This window comes from Hyla sarda, chromosome 2 (assembly GCF_029499605.1).
Source record: "Hyla sarda isolate aHylSar1 chromosome 2, aHylSar1.hap1, whole genome shotgun sequence".
NCBI classification, from domain to species: domain Eukaryota; kingdom Metazoa; phylum Chordata; class Amphibia; order Anura; family Hylidae; genus Hyla; species Hyla sarda.
In genome coordinates this window covers 425,332,381-425,347,409 of record NC_079190.1, presented here as the reverse complement: position 1 = coordinate 425,347,409, position 15,029 = coordinate 425,332,381, and positions in this window count along the sequence as shown.

The window sequence follows — 15,029 nt, the reverse complement described above, 5'->3', positions numbered from 1 at the left end:
TACCGGGAAAATATACACAGTGAAGTCAGCATTCAAGAATAATAAACTGTGATGTCACTACAGGGTTGTTATACACAGTGACATCAAATTATAGGATGAAGCACAGTGATGTCAGTTTATTATGAAGCACAGTGATGTCACAGTTTATTATGAAGCACAGTGATGTCACAGTTTATTATGAAGCACAGTGATGTCACAGTTTATTATGAAGCACAGGGATGTCACAGTTTATTATGAAGCACAGTGATGTCACAGTTTATTATGAAGCACAGTGATGTCACAGTTTATTATGAAGCACAGTGACATCAATTTATTATGAAGCACAGTGATGTCACAGTTTATTATGAAGCACAGTGATGTCACAGTTTATTATGAAGCACAGTGATGTCAGTTTATTATGAAGCACAGTGATGTCAGTTTATTATGAAGCACAGTGATGTCACAGTTTATTATGAAGCACAGTGATGTCACAGTTTATTGTGAAGCACAGTGATGTCACAGTTTATTATGAAGCACAGTGATGTCACAGTTTATTATGAAGCACAGTGATGTCACAGTTTATTATGAAGCACAGTGACATCAATTTATTATGAAAGAACAGTGATGTCACAGTTTATTATGAAGCACAGTGATGTCACAGTTTATTATGAAGCACAGTGATGTCACAGTTTATTATGAAGCACAGTGATGTCACAGTTTATTATGAAGCACAGTGATGTCACAGTTTATTATGAAGCACAGTGATGTCACAATTTATTATGAAGCACAGTGATGTCACAGTTTATTATGAAGCACAGTGATGTCACAGTTTATGATGAAGCACAGTGATGTCACAGTTTATTATGAAGCACAGTGATGTCACAGTTTGTTATGAAGCACAGTGATGTCACGGTTTATTATGAAGCACAGTGATGTCACACTTTATTATGAAGCACAGTGATGTCACAGTTTATTATGATGCACAGTGATGTCACAGTTTATTATGAAGCACAGTGATGTCACAGTTTATGATGAAGCACAGTGATGTCACAGTTTATTATGAAGCACTGTGATGTCACAGTTTATTATGAAGCACAGTGATGTCACAGTTTATTATGAAGCACAGTGATGTCACAGTTTATTATGAAGCACAGTGATGTCACAGTTTATTATGAAGCACAGTGATGTCACAGTTTATTATGAAGCACAGTGATGTCACAGTGACTACAGAATGTACAACTGTACGTATGATGAAGATGGCGGATGCTATCGAAACGTCACACATACATGGGGGAATAAAACACTTTGTTTTTGCACCTTATCTGGGAGTGCCGCTGGATCTTTAGTTTTGTAGATAGATAGATAGATAGATAGATAGATGATATATAGATAGATAGATAGATAGATAGATAGATAGATGATAGATATGTGATAGATAGATAGATAATAGATATGAGATAGATAGATAGATAATAGATATGAGATAGATAGATCAGTGTATCCCAACCAGGGGGCCTCTAGCTATTCCAAAACGACAACTCCCAGCATGTCTTTGGCTTTATGAGCATACTGGGAGTTGTAGTTTTGCAACAGCTGGAGGCCCCCTGGTTGGGAAACACTGATCTATCTATCTATCTATCTATCATCTATCTATCTATATCATATCTATCTATCATCTATCTATCTATCATCTATCTATCTATATCATATCTATCTATCATCTATCTATCTATATCATATCTATCTATCATCTATCTATCTATCATCTATTAATCTATCTTTCTATCTATCTCATATCTATCTATATATCTATATATCATCTATCTATCTCTCATATCTATCTATCTTTCATCTATCTCTCATCTATCTGAGATAGATATGAGATAGATAGATAAATAGAAAGATAGATAGATACATAAATAGATGGATATAGATAGATGGATAGATAGATATGATATAGATAGATAGATATGAGATAGATATGATAAAGATAGATAGATATGAGATAGATAGATATGAGATAGATAGATAGGAGATAGATGGATAGATAGATAAAAAAAAAAAAAAAAAACTCCAGAAGAGCAGCACAACAAAATTAAGAAAACCAATGCAATGGTGCACGCTGGGTGTGGACCTTGGTGAGAGGTTCACTTGTACTAGAAAAAAGCAATAGACCAGCAGCACACAGAAAAATTAGTGCAAAAAAGGTGGAGATTTATTGCATTATCCCAGTGTACAAGCTCCTTGAGAACGGCGACGAGAGGTCGCTGAAACGTCGCTTCTTTTGTACACTGGGATAATGCAATACATCTCCACCTTTTTTGTACAAATTTTTCTGTGTGCTGCTGGTCTCTTGCTTTTTTTTTTTGTATAGATAGATAGATTGATAATAGATAGATGATTGATATAGATCAGTGTTTCCCAACTAGGGGGGCCTCCAGCTGTTGCAAAACTACAACTCCCAGTATGCTCATAAAGCCAAATGAATGCTGGGAGTTGTAGTTTTGCAATAGCTGGAGGCCCCCTGGTTGGGAAACTGATCTATCTATCTATATCATAGAAATGTATCTATATAATATCCATCTATCTATATCATATCCATCTATCTCCTATCTATCTATCTATCTATCTATAAATTTAGTACTCCATGGAAGTGTGATATATCCTGAAGCAGTTTTTAATGCAGAGCCCCGGATGATCGGGGCAAGTGTCACATTGAGTGGTGGTTTCCTTCCATATCCCCCTCTTGTGACACACTCTACATTTTTTCTGTGATCGTCCCTTCTTTCCATTGTGGGGATCCTCACCTGGAAAGTGCTGGCATGGGACAATCCTGGCACCTATATTTCCAGTTCCTTGGAAACTCAAGCCTGCTCTTTCCCAGTCGCCAAAGATCAGAGCCTTTAGGACTTCTTCTTGGAACTGGGTAGAAGGACCCTGTGTTGCCAGCATACTCTGACAGTACAAAAGAGTTGTACATGGCAACTTTTTTGTACCATACCCGGGTTTTCCGCATGGCGATGTATGGCTTGAGGACTTGATCAAAGAGATCAACTCCCCCCATATACTGATTGTAGTCCAGAATACAATGAGGCTTGAGGACCATTGTTGTGGTACCTCGCACAGGGACAGGTGAGCTGCTGTTACTATGAATTGTGAACAGCATAAGGACATCCCTCTTTTCCGTATACCTGACCAGCAGGTTTTCACGGGTAAGGGCACGGGACTCACTCTTGGGTAGAGATGTCGCGAATTGTTCACCGGCGAACTTAACATGTTCGCATTCGCATCGCCGGGCGAACATGTGTGAAGTTTGATTCGCCCCCTATACTTTAACATTGCGGTAAACTTTGACCCTGTGAGTCAGAGTCAGCAGACACATTACAGCCAATCAGCAGCAGTCCCTCCCTTCCAGACCCTCCTACTTCCAGCACGGACGCCATTTTACCTTCATTCGGCATGCTGCAGGCTTAGGAAGCGGAGGGACAGAGAAGCTGCTCCTGCTGTAATAGGGAACGCGATAGCTAGGTTGCTGCTAGGTGGTGTATTCAGGGTCCACTTTACTCCTAAAGCACTAGTGTAACATCTGCTTTAAGGACAGCACCCAAGAAAGCCCTTTTTAGGGCTCAAATATCAGTCCATGTGTCTTGCAACAGCTGGAGGCACCCTGGTTGGGAGGGAACCGCTGGTTAAAAGGGGTACTCCAGTGTAAAACTTAAGTTCCTTCAAGCAACTAACTACAGTATTAAAAGGGCTATAAGTTCAGTCCGTGTGTCTTGCAACAGCTGGAGGCATCCTGGTTGGAGACCTCTGCTTAAAAGGGGAACTCCGCTGGCAACCTTTTTTGCTCATTGTCACACTAGTGCAAATCACATTTGGTGTGACAGTTGTCCAAATAAAAAATAAAAATACCTTTTTTGGCCGTGAAATAAAACCAGTGCTGCCTAAAGGGGGGGGCTCTAACTATATGCTGCCTAATATGGGGGAATCTATGTGCTGCCTAAAGGGGGGGATCTAAATATGTGCTGCCTAAAGGGGGCTCTATGTTCTGCCTAAAGGGAGGCTCTAACTATGTGCTGCCTAATATGGGGGAATCTATGTGCTGCCTAAAGGGGGGCTCTATGTGCTGCCTAAAGGGGGGCTCTAACTATGTGCTGCCTAAAGGGGGCTCTATGTGCTGCCTCAAGGGAGGCTCTACCTATGTGCTGCCTAAAGGGGGGTTCTAACTATGTGCTGCATAATATGGGGGAATCTATGTGCTGCCTAAAGGGGGGATCTATCAATGTGATGCCTAAAGGGGGGCTCTACCTATGTGCTGCCTAAAGGGGGGCTCTAACTATGTGCTGCCTAAAGGGGGCTCTATGTGCTGCCTCAAGGGAGGCTCTACCTATGTGCTGCCTAAAGGGGGGTTCTAACTATGTGCTGCATAATATGGGGGAATCTATGTGCTGCCTAAAGGGGGGATCTAACTATGTGATGCCTAAAGGGGGGCTCTATGTGCTGCCTAAAGGGGGCAAAAGCACGTTATTCCAAAGAATTTAGGAATAATAGTTGATTTATGCCTAATAGGTGATTCGCCTGTCCATTGAAGTCAATGGCGGTTCGCCTGGTTTGCGCACATTTGCGGAAGTTCGCGTTTGCCGTTCGCGAACCGAAAATTTTATGTTCGCGACATCACTACTCTTGGGCATAAGTGTCTGGATCAAATTTAGAGGGAGGCTTCTCTATTTCTTCCGCACGGTCCCACAAGCGGACGTGGATTTGGCAGCAAGGGACGTGAACAGAGGGATGCTGGTATAAAAGTTGTCCACATAAAGGTGGTAACCCTTATCCAGCAATGTGTGCACAACGTCTCTGGGGGGGGGCAGGGAAGTGTGTATGTGTGTGCTTGGTGGCCAAATGCAGTGCCCTGAAGCCCTAATAGGACCGGGGTCATGCTGCAAAATGTGCGGCGGATCCTTGAGGACCTATTAGGGGGTCAGGGGGGATTTTTTTTTAACCTTTTTATACTTTTGTTTTTTACACTCCTATCTGTCCCTCCACAGAAAACTCACCCTGCACTCGCAGTGGCTGTAGGCCACTTCTTCAGCCCTGAGGGGCACAGATCAAGTCATAGGGGGGGGGTCCCTGGCTCCTTCTCTAAGCTCTGTCCACTGATTGAACTCGGTGGGCTAGCAGAGCTGAGAGAAGGGGACATTAACCCCTCCTCTGCTGGCTGCTGTTGGTCGGAAAATAGCAGTGCTCCTGGGAAGGTGATGTGATCGCCACCTCCCCCTAGCAACAGGAGGTGATTGGTGGTGTATCGTACACCGACGATCACCTTCTAATTCTGGGTCATTGGGTCACACGTAACCCATATGACCGGAATTCCTGCAGATTGCCGATGTGAATTGGCTGCAGCGATCGCAAGAGACACCCCCCCCCCCCAGGTGTTGTCACAGGATGCCTGCTGAATGATTTCAGCAGGCATTCCGGTCTGGTACCCGCAAGCGTCGGGGACCGGAATTCCCATGGACGTACAGATACGCCCTTTGTCCTTAAGTACCAGGATGTCAGGGCATACCCGTATGCCCCTGGTCTTTAAGGGGTTAAAGATCATCTAAAATTGCATCTTGCAATATGGCAGTGACCTGTGACTCATCTTGATTGGTAAGTGTCAACATAAATAATATGCAATATATTATAGATTAGCCTATTTGAATGACTTTTCTCATATACATCTTAATAAAATGTTGTAACGTTATGTGTTAAATTAACCCCTAAAAGTTTGGCCACCAGAGGTCCTCCTCTTGTCCTGCCTGCAGTCCTGCTAGCATATTGTCTCCTGCAGCAGCCTGGCAGAAACAAAAGTTAGTAAATGCATGTGGCACCTCAGCTTAGCACAGTGTATAGAGTGTATAGAGCCAAGGGCTGTCCAGGAATGTTGGGAGTTATAATTTGCAACTGCTGGAGGCACCCTGGCTGGAAAACACTGCTGTAGAGTCACTCATGATGCACTTAGTGCTGAATATTGTGCTAAACATTTTAATGAATATTTCAGCTCCCTTTTGCAGCTGCTGGGCAGAGATGACACACTGCAGTGTTCAGTGCACTGAGCTGAGGGGTGTGTGTGCGGTCTCAGCCATCATACACTGAAACTCTTTTATTATAAAATTAAAAAACCTTACAGAACACAAAAACAAGTACAATTGACAGTAACAAAAATTAGCAAAACTGAACCAAAGTACAAACTTTCCGTTTCTAAATAACAACTCAAAGTTTCCTAACCGGCCAGCCCAAGTAAACTAACAAATAATAACCTACCTAAAATATCTAATACACACACACAATCCTTACGAACATAAATAAAGCTTACCTCCACATGATAAAAAATAAATAAATAAATAACTAAAGAAAAAATATGGCTAACTGCCCAAACTAAATATAGTCCAACTAAAGAAACTGGTCCGACTGCCTTTAACATTATACCAAATACTTACATAAAAATACTTATACATAGGCACATACAAAATATACATAATAACAGAATGACACAGAATAAAGGCCTTTACTAAAATATCCCATTACCCACCAACCCCTCTGTACATGGGTCAGCGTCCATAGATTTGTCCACTTTTTGTCCATAACTGACCCTTACTAAAAAATTAAAAAAAAAACGGAAAGACTCCAGTCCTGGAGTCCCTCTCTGCTCCAATAATTCAAACAAAGGTGAACACCACCACCCCACAAAATCCCCACATCTAAAGTGAAACTAAAATGTTGCCGGTTAGCTCAGGCGAAATCGTGGCATCTGGAACAGCTTACAGGACAGCAGGAGGGTCCCTACCTGCCTCCATGCTGTCCGATCGCCGAATGAATGCTCAGTGCCTGAGATCCAGGCATAAGCAGTCAAGCAACAGAATCCTCGATCAGTGGTTTCCTATGAGAAACCACTGATAAATGTAAAAGATCAGTGTGTGCAGTGTTATAGGTCCCTATGGGAGCTATAACACTGCAAAAAAAAAGTGCAAAAAAAAAAAAAAGCGAATAAAGATAATTTAACCCCTTCCCTAATAAAAGTTTGCATCACCCCCCTTTTCCCATTAAACATATGTGGTACTGCCGCGTGCAGAAATATCCAAATTATAAAAATATATCATTAATTAAACCGCATGGTCAATGGCGTATGCGCCAGAAAATTCAAAAGTCCAAAATAGTGTATTTTTGGTCACTTTTGATATGAAAAAGTGAATAAAAAGCGATCAAAAAGTCCAATCAATACAAAAATGGTACCGCTAAAAACTTCAGATCATGGTGCAAAAAATGACCCATACGTGGAAAAATAAAAAAGTTATAGGGTCAGAAGAGGACATTTTTAAACATATACATTTTCCTGCATGTTTTTATGATTTTTTCCAGAAGTACGACAAAATCAAACCTATATAAGTAGGGTATCATTTTAATCATATGGACCTACAGAATAAAGATAAGGTGTAATTTTTACTGAAAAAGTACTGTGTAGAAACGAAAGCCCCCAAATTTACAAAATGGCGTTTTTTCTTTCCATTTTGTTTCACAATGATTCTTTTTTCCGTTTCGCCGTAGATTTGTAGGTAAAATTACTGATGTCATTACAAAGTAGAATTGGTGGCGCAAAAAATAAGCCATCATATGGATTTTTAGGTGCAAAATTGAAAGAGTTATGATTTTTTAAAGGTAAGGAGGAAAACACGAAAATGCCAAAACGGAAAAACCTCAAGGTCCTTAAGGGGTTAAATTAAGAAAGTAGCAAAGGGGCAATATTAGTTATTAGAGCCATAAACATAAATGACTTATCTATGATTTTTTTTGCTTAACAAATCTTCGTGTTCAATTACTGTATTTTTCGTTCTATAGGACGCACCAGCGTATAAGACGCACCCAATTTATAGGTGCAAAATCTAAAAAAATAAAGATTTTGAACCCAATAGTGGTCTTCAACCTGCGGACCTCCAGATGTTGCAAAACTACAACTCCCAGCATACCCGGACAGCCGTTGGCTGTGCGGGCATGCTGAGAGTTGTAGTTTTGCAACATCTGGAGGTCCGCAGATTGATGACCACTGCATAGGAGGTAATACCCGCGTGTCCCCGCCGCTCCAGACCCATCACCGCTGCCCTGGATGTCGCTCCATCGCTGTCGCCGTGTCCCCATCGCTCTGGAACGTCTCTGCTGCTGGCCGGGTATCCTTGCTCTCTGTCGCCGCCATCACGTCGTTACGCACCCCGACGCACATACGCGATGACGTGATGACGAGGAAGAAGAGCGCCGGCCATACAGGGGATCCCTGAACGGAGAAGACACCGAGGAGGCAGGTAAGGTCCCTCCCGGTGTCCTGTAAGCACTAACCTGGCTATTCAGTCGGGCTGTTCGGGACCGCCGCGGTGAAATCGCGGCGGTCCCGAACAGCCCGACTGAACAGCTGGGTTAGTGTCACTTTCCCTTCAGACGCGGTGGTCAGCTTTGATCGCCGTGTCTGAAGGGTTAATACAGGGCATCACCGCGATCAGTGATGTCCTGTATTAGCCGCGGGTCCCGGCCGTTGATGGCCGCAGGGACCGCCGCGATAGGGGTGTATTTGCCGTATAAGACGCACTGACTTTTTCCCCCCCAGTTTTGGGGAAGAAAAAGTGCGTCTTATACGGCAAAAAATACGGTATTTCATTTGTAATCTTTATATACTGATTGAGCAGAGTCTGCACATTTAAAAAGAAAACATTTGTATTTCACATGACTGTCCATGCTTTCTGTTTATTCTTAGACTAGATGTCCAATTAATACAGATACAAATCTGTGTGGAATCAGGACTTATATATAGATAAAAAGTCCACTTAAGGTATAAATGATCAGTCAAGGGAATCAAGGTTTATTAGGATTAAAATACCTATGCAATCTGGTGAAGAGGTTGCTGACCCTTGGATCACACTGTTAAGGAGATTAATCCTCTTTCATGTAAACTGCTTTTTATTGTGCTATCGTAGTGCTGGCTTTTTAAGCAATTGCACATTTAATACATGCACTGTACCTTGTGTGCAAACAAAATTCATCAATAAGTTTAATAATAATACATGAAATAAGTATATATAGAAGGTCAACAATATATGTTTTTTAAACCTTGATATTGTTAATTATAGTTTTGATATAGAGAGTATCAGTATTTCTTTAAACACCATAGCAAATAGCAGAAGGTCAGTTTAGCACAGTTACAATTAGCAGGGTTATAACGATTTCTATAGGACAAAATATAAATTAAATTCCAAATGCAAATATATGGGAAATGTATGTTCCAGCATAACTTTAGTACGGCTGGAGATATTTCGATAATACCTGGTCACATGTTACTTATATGTCAAATAAAAATATATAATAATGAAATTAACTCCTAACCTACCCCCATATGTGAAGGATGGGGTTTTTGTTTCAAGTCCCATGCAAGTATATAGGACTTCTGGTGCCTTACTCCACATGCTCCGCTCTGCATCTCCTGGTGAATGCGTCAGTCACTGGCAAGCTACACCCTCCCCGCCTGCCATACCCCATCTTGCAAAGACAAGCCCATCATTTAAGCTGGGATATGAGGAAGAGTTATGAGGTCAGGTGTGAGGACAGGATGTGAGGATGAGAAAGGGGGGATATGAGGTCACAATATGAGGTCACGATATCAGGATGATACGAGAAAGGGATATTAGGTCAGGATATGAGCTAAGCATATTAGGTCAGGATAAGAGGATGGTATATTAGTTCAGGATATGAGGACTTGATATGAGAAAGGGATATGAGGATTATATGAGGTCAGGATATGATGATGAAATATAAGGTTGGGAGTGAATATGAGGACGTGAGTGCCATTATTGCATTTCTTTTCCCACAATGTTTAGGTAGGGAGCCCTGGCAACACCATATACTCTTATAATAAGGTAATAAAATGAGTCTGTTCAATAGCCGGTAGTATTATTACATATTTTCTCCCACTACCTTAGGAGACAGCACCATCGTTCCATCTCTGTTGTCCCCAAAAAGGCTGAAATAAATTTAAAGGACCAAAACTCATTATTCATTAATTATTTACAAACCCATTGACACAATAGCAACTTTCCTAACAGGCAGATAAGATTGAACTGCCCTTTGAACTTTGTTTTTCAAAAATGGTTTCTATAGCTACTCCTCTCAAGTGAAAGTTGTAAACCTTAGATCCCAAGCTGCCTCATAAAAAATCTACAGATTGTATAACATGCCGTTCATACTTACACGATCCTACAGACTGTTGAAAGAATTGGTAAATTACAAAAACATGTGTATACACTACATACATTGAATGCTTATGAATTCTGGAATTCCACAGGGAAGTCATCTATTTATTACACATTGAACACCAGATCAAAAGCCAGAAATGGAGTCAAAGGGAATGGGAAATGTAAAGGAAAGATTTATACCTTTCCGTCCTCATGGATCCACTTCTGGCTTTGGCTCAAAAACTAGCACAAGCAGTTTAAAAAAAAAAAAAGTGGAAATCCAGACTTAGGACAGGGTCTCACTTGCCGTATTTTGTTGCATATTTGCTGCTGCGTAATTTCCTACCTATTAAAGTCAATGAGTAGCGAAATGCAAAGCTGATTTTCTCCCATGGGAAGGAAAATACGCAGCACCAAATAAGCAGAAAAACATGGCATGTGTGACCCTACCCTTAGGGTAAGTTCCACATAAGGTATTTGTATGCTGGAAACTAGAGATGAGCGAATTTTTGAAAAATTCAATTTGGCCAACTTAAAAAAAATCGATTTGATCTGAATAAATTCTCAGTTTCTGACACCCGATGTGATCATCCTTTATAATGTATAGATGAAGGCGGACGGCCGCTCTTCTCTGGTCCCACTGTAGTATGAGTATATGCCGTATATATACCTATTATTCATATTTCCCACAGAGAGCTGTGAGGGGCTGGAACCATCTGGCCAATCCCAGCTCTCTGCGGGACATATGAATAAGTGATGTGAATTCTATTCACATCACTCGCCGGCTGGAGTATAGTGCAGACATGCAAGTGCAGGAAAAAGCAGCTCCATCTCTGCAATAGAAAGGACAATCACATCGGGTGTCAGGAGTGATACCTACTGTGATCTGTGATCTATTAGTACAGGTACTACAGATCCCACCATGAAACAGTCTGTTCCATGCTGGGAGTAGTAGTACTACCTAAAAAATGTAAAAAAAATTAAGAAAAAAAGTTAAACACACATACTTTATTAAACACAATATTAAAATATATTACTAATAAAAATAAAAAACAATTATTGTAAAAAATATTTTTTTTTTACATTTAAATGGCCCCTTTCTACATTTTTATTATTGTTGGCTACATTTTTAGGTCCCTACCCGCCCACATAAATTGATCACTGTTTAAAAATGAACATTAAAAAATTTTTTTGTCTTACAATTTTCAGGAGCAGGCAGGGACCAGAAAATCCAGTGCAATTAAAAATGGGGCTAATCAAGTAAAGTGAAAATTAAAAAAAAAATGATATAGAATGAAAACTAGAAAAAAAATTATGGAATGCACTCCTCATTCATTTTTTATATTGAGCGCTGAATTTTCTCATGCCTGCCCACTCCCGAAATTTGAAAGAAAAAAAAATGTTAATGTTAATTTTTAAACAGGGATCAATTTATGTGGGCGAGCAGAGACCTAAAAATTTAGCCGACAATAATAAAAATGTAGTGTGTGTGTTTTCACTTTTTTTTTTCTTTTTTTTAAATATTTTTTAGGTAGTACTGCTACTCCCAGCATGCATCACACTGTTCCATGATGGGAGTAGTAGTTCCTGTACTAATAGACAGATCGCCCCGTGTGTCACTCCTGACACCCGATGCAATCCTTCATAATATAGCGGAGATGCGGAGGGGCTCTATACAGCGCTCGCATCTCTGCACTATAGTCCGGGCCAGCCAGTGATGTCAATAGAAATTCACATCACTCATTCATATTTTCCGCCCAGAGTGGGGATTGGCCTGATGGTGGCAACCAATCCCCGCTCTCAGCGGGAAATGTGAATGGTGAGTGGCCAGCCAGAGTACAGAGGAGAGATGCGAGCGCAGGAGAAAGGGATGTCAGGGATGTCAGGGATGAAGGATGATCGCAGCGGGTGTCAGGAGTGACACCCAATGTGATCTGTCCTTAACTACAGGTACTACTGCTCCCAACATGGAGCACACTCTGCTCCATGCTGGGAGCTGTAGTACCTGCATTAATAGACAGGTGTGTGGTAGCCCTTGGGGGGTGTATGGTAGGGATGGTATGATGTTGGTATATGAGGGGTTAATATTAACCCAGTCACTCGTGACGTCAGGGTGAGGGCTGGTATACTGAATCTATGTTGCGGCCTATCGCCGCCCTTCCCAGAAGCGATAGGTGCAATGAAATGACTGAAGGTCCACAAGTAGATTTAACTTGAACTTGAATAACTTTACTGCAGTGCTTGCAATATCCAATACGTAGTAACAGTCTCACATAACAGTTCTTAGGTTGCTTAGCGACTGGCAGAAGTTGCGGACCTTGCATGAAACTTAAAGTCTCTGAATTTAGGGAATGATGTGCAGATCCGTCCGGATTTTGCGGAAATATTGAGTCCGGTGATACTGCAGAGTGCTTAGGGGATGATACACTCTATAATTTAGATCATTCCGCCGTTGCTGCAAGGCTCAGGCCTAACTCACTGCGCTTACTGAGATATAGGTCTTCTCTCATGAAGAGCCAGGAGAAAGAGAGCGATAAGATGGCCGCCACTCCCTTATATGGGCAGGGGGCGTGGCGATTTTGATTGGTCCGAACGTCTGCCACTCACTTTACATGGTATCATGGGATTGCTTACATCACAGGGTCTATAGACATTTGAATGCTATCTAGACACTTGAATGCTATCTAGACATTTGAATGCTATCTAGACACTTAAAGGCGCTATCTATACTTTAGTTTCTAGCTTCCTATATAACTTTATAAAACTTATTATACATTTTTAAGCTTACTAGACATTAGTTCAGCTCTCTATACTGTTAGCTTCAAGCTGACTAGACATTTTGTTATCTCACACATTTTATGCCAACAATAAGTTACCTGTTAGTTAGTACACGAAAGGTATACTGGCTAACCCTAAGCTAGGTCACAGTAAGGGTGGCTGCTAGGGTCTATCGACTACACGCTACGTACCCCTAGAGCACTTCTCAACAACCTTAGATAAATAAGTACCGTATGAAATGCGGTACTGGGACACCACAGGTGCAGCGAGTGTCACTCCTGACACCCGCTGTGATCCTCCTTTATAAGGTATAGATGCGGTCGGCCGCTCTTCTATGGTCCCCTGCACTGACGTATATATACACCTATTCATATTTCCCACAGAGAGTTATGATTGGCTGGAACCATCTGGCCAATCACAGCTCTCTGCGGGAAATGAAAAGGGGTATATTTACGTCAGTGCAGGAACCATAGAAGAGTGGCCGGCCGCATCTATACATTATACAGGAGGATCACAATAGGTATCAGAAGTGACAAGGGCGATCTGTCGATTTGTACAGGTACTACTACTCTCATCATGAAGCAGTGTGTTCCATGCTGGGAGTAGTAGTATCACCTAAAAAAAAAACACACACACACACACTACATTTTTGTTAGGCTTCTTTCACACTATAGATTATTCATCCGTTATTAAACATCCATTTTCTGTATTGCAGAATAAAAAAAAAGGGATGTATAATAACGAATGAAATAACGGGTACTAATGGCTGAATGACGTCTGTCAAAATAACAGGCATATTCATCCATTAAGACCCGTTATAACATCCGTCATGTACCATTATTTTATGGCCGTTCTAACACCTCTGCCTACAGACTCCCAAAGCCGGGACTACTACTACTCTTATCATGGAACAGACTTTGTTTCCATGATGGGAGTAGTAGTTCCCCGTCTGCGGGAGTCTGATGGTGGCTGGGGAGGATACATTAGTGTTTGTACTACTACCCCCATCATGTAGGGGGTTGTATTACAGGGGCTGAGGGATTGATCGCACCAGGTCTCACTTCTGAGACCCGATGCAATTAGAAGTTATTAAACAGGGGAACTAGGGGCATGCTCCACTCCCCTGCGATGTACAATGTATTTTTACTTCCATTTTTAAATTCCCCGCCGGGATCCCTGAATGGCTCCTCCGTACAGGACATTCAGGGCTCCCGGCAGGGAATTTAAAAATGAAAGTAAAAATACATTGTACATCGCAGGGTTTTTAAACTTACAGTGTAATTACTGTATAATCACATTCCTCTGACTTTAGTATATTAATTTTATTCCCTCCATGTGTATATGTATGATTCCCCCTCTGCCATCTGCCCGTTCATCTTCTAGCGCTGTCGTTCATCTTCTAGCAGGGAATTCCATTCCCTGCTGCTTATGTCTGTACTTGACAGAGAGGAGCAGTAGAGAATGGAGGGACCTGTCTCCCCTGTGCACTGCTTCCTTCATTCACTGCCTACATGTCCCTTCATGCACATCGGGGACATGTCAGTCTATTCCCCACTGCTCATCCCTGTACCCAACGGAGATGAGCAGTGGGGAATAGACTGACATGTCCCCGATGTGCACTCTGATTGCACTTGGAGCAGGGCAGCAGCGGGGATATGTCAGGCGGCGGTGGGTAATGAATGAATGAAGCAGCGCACAGGGGGGGACAGGTCAGGTACCAGCGGGGGCGGGAAATGGAGCGCTATAGCAGCGCACAGGGGAGATGGGTCCCTCCATTCTCCGCTGCTCCTCTCTGTCAGATACGGAGATGAGCAGCAGGGAATGAAATGGCATGTCCCTGCTGTGCGCTGTGACAGAGCTAGAAGATGACCGGGCAGCAGGCAGGGGGGAATCATACATATACTCATGGGGGGAATAAAATGAATATACTTAAGTCAGGGGGAATGTGATTATACATTAATTAGGCACACTGAAAGTTTAAAAACCCTGCTGGGAGCCCTGAATGGCTCCTCGGTACCGGAC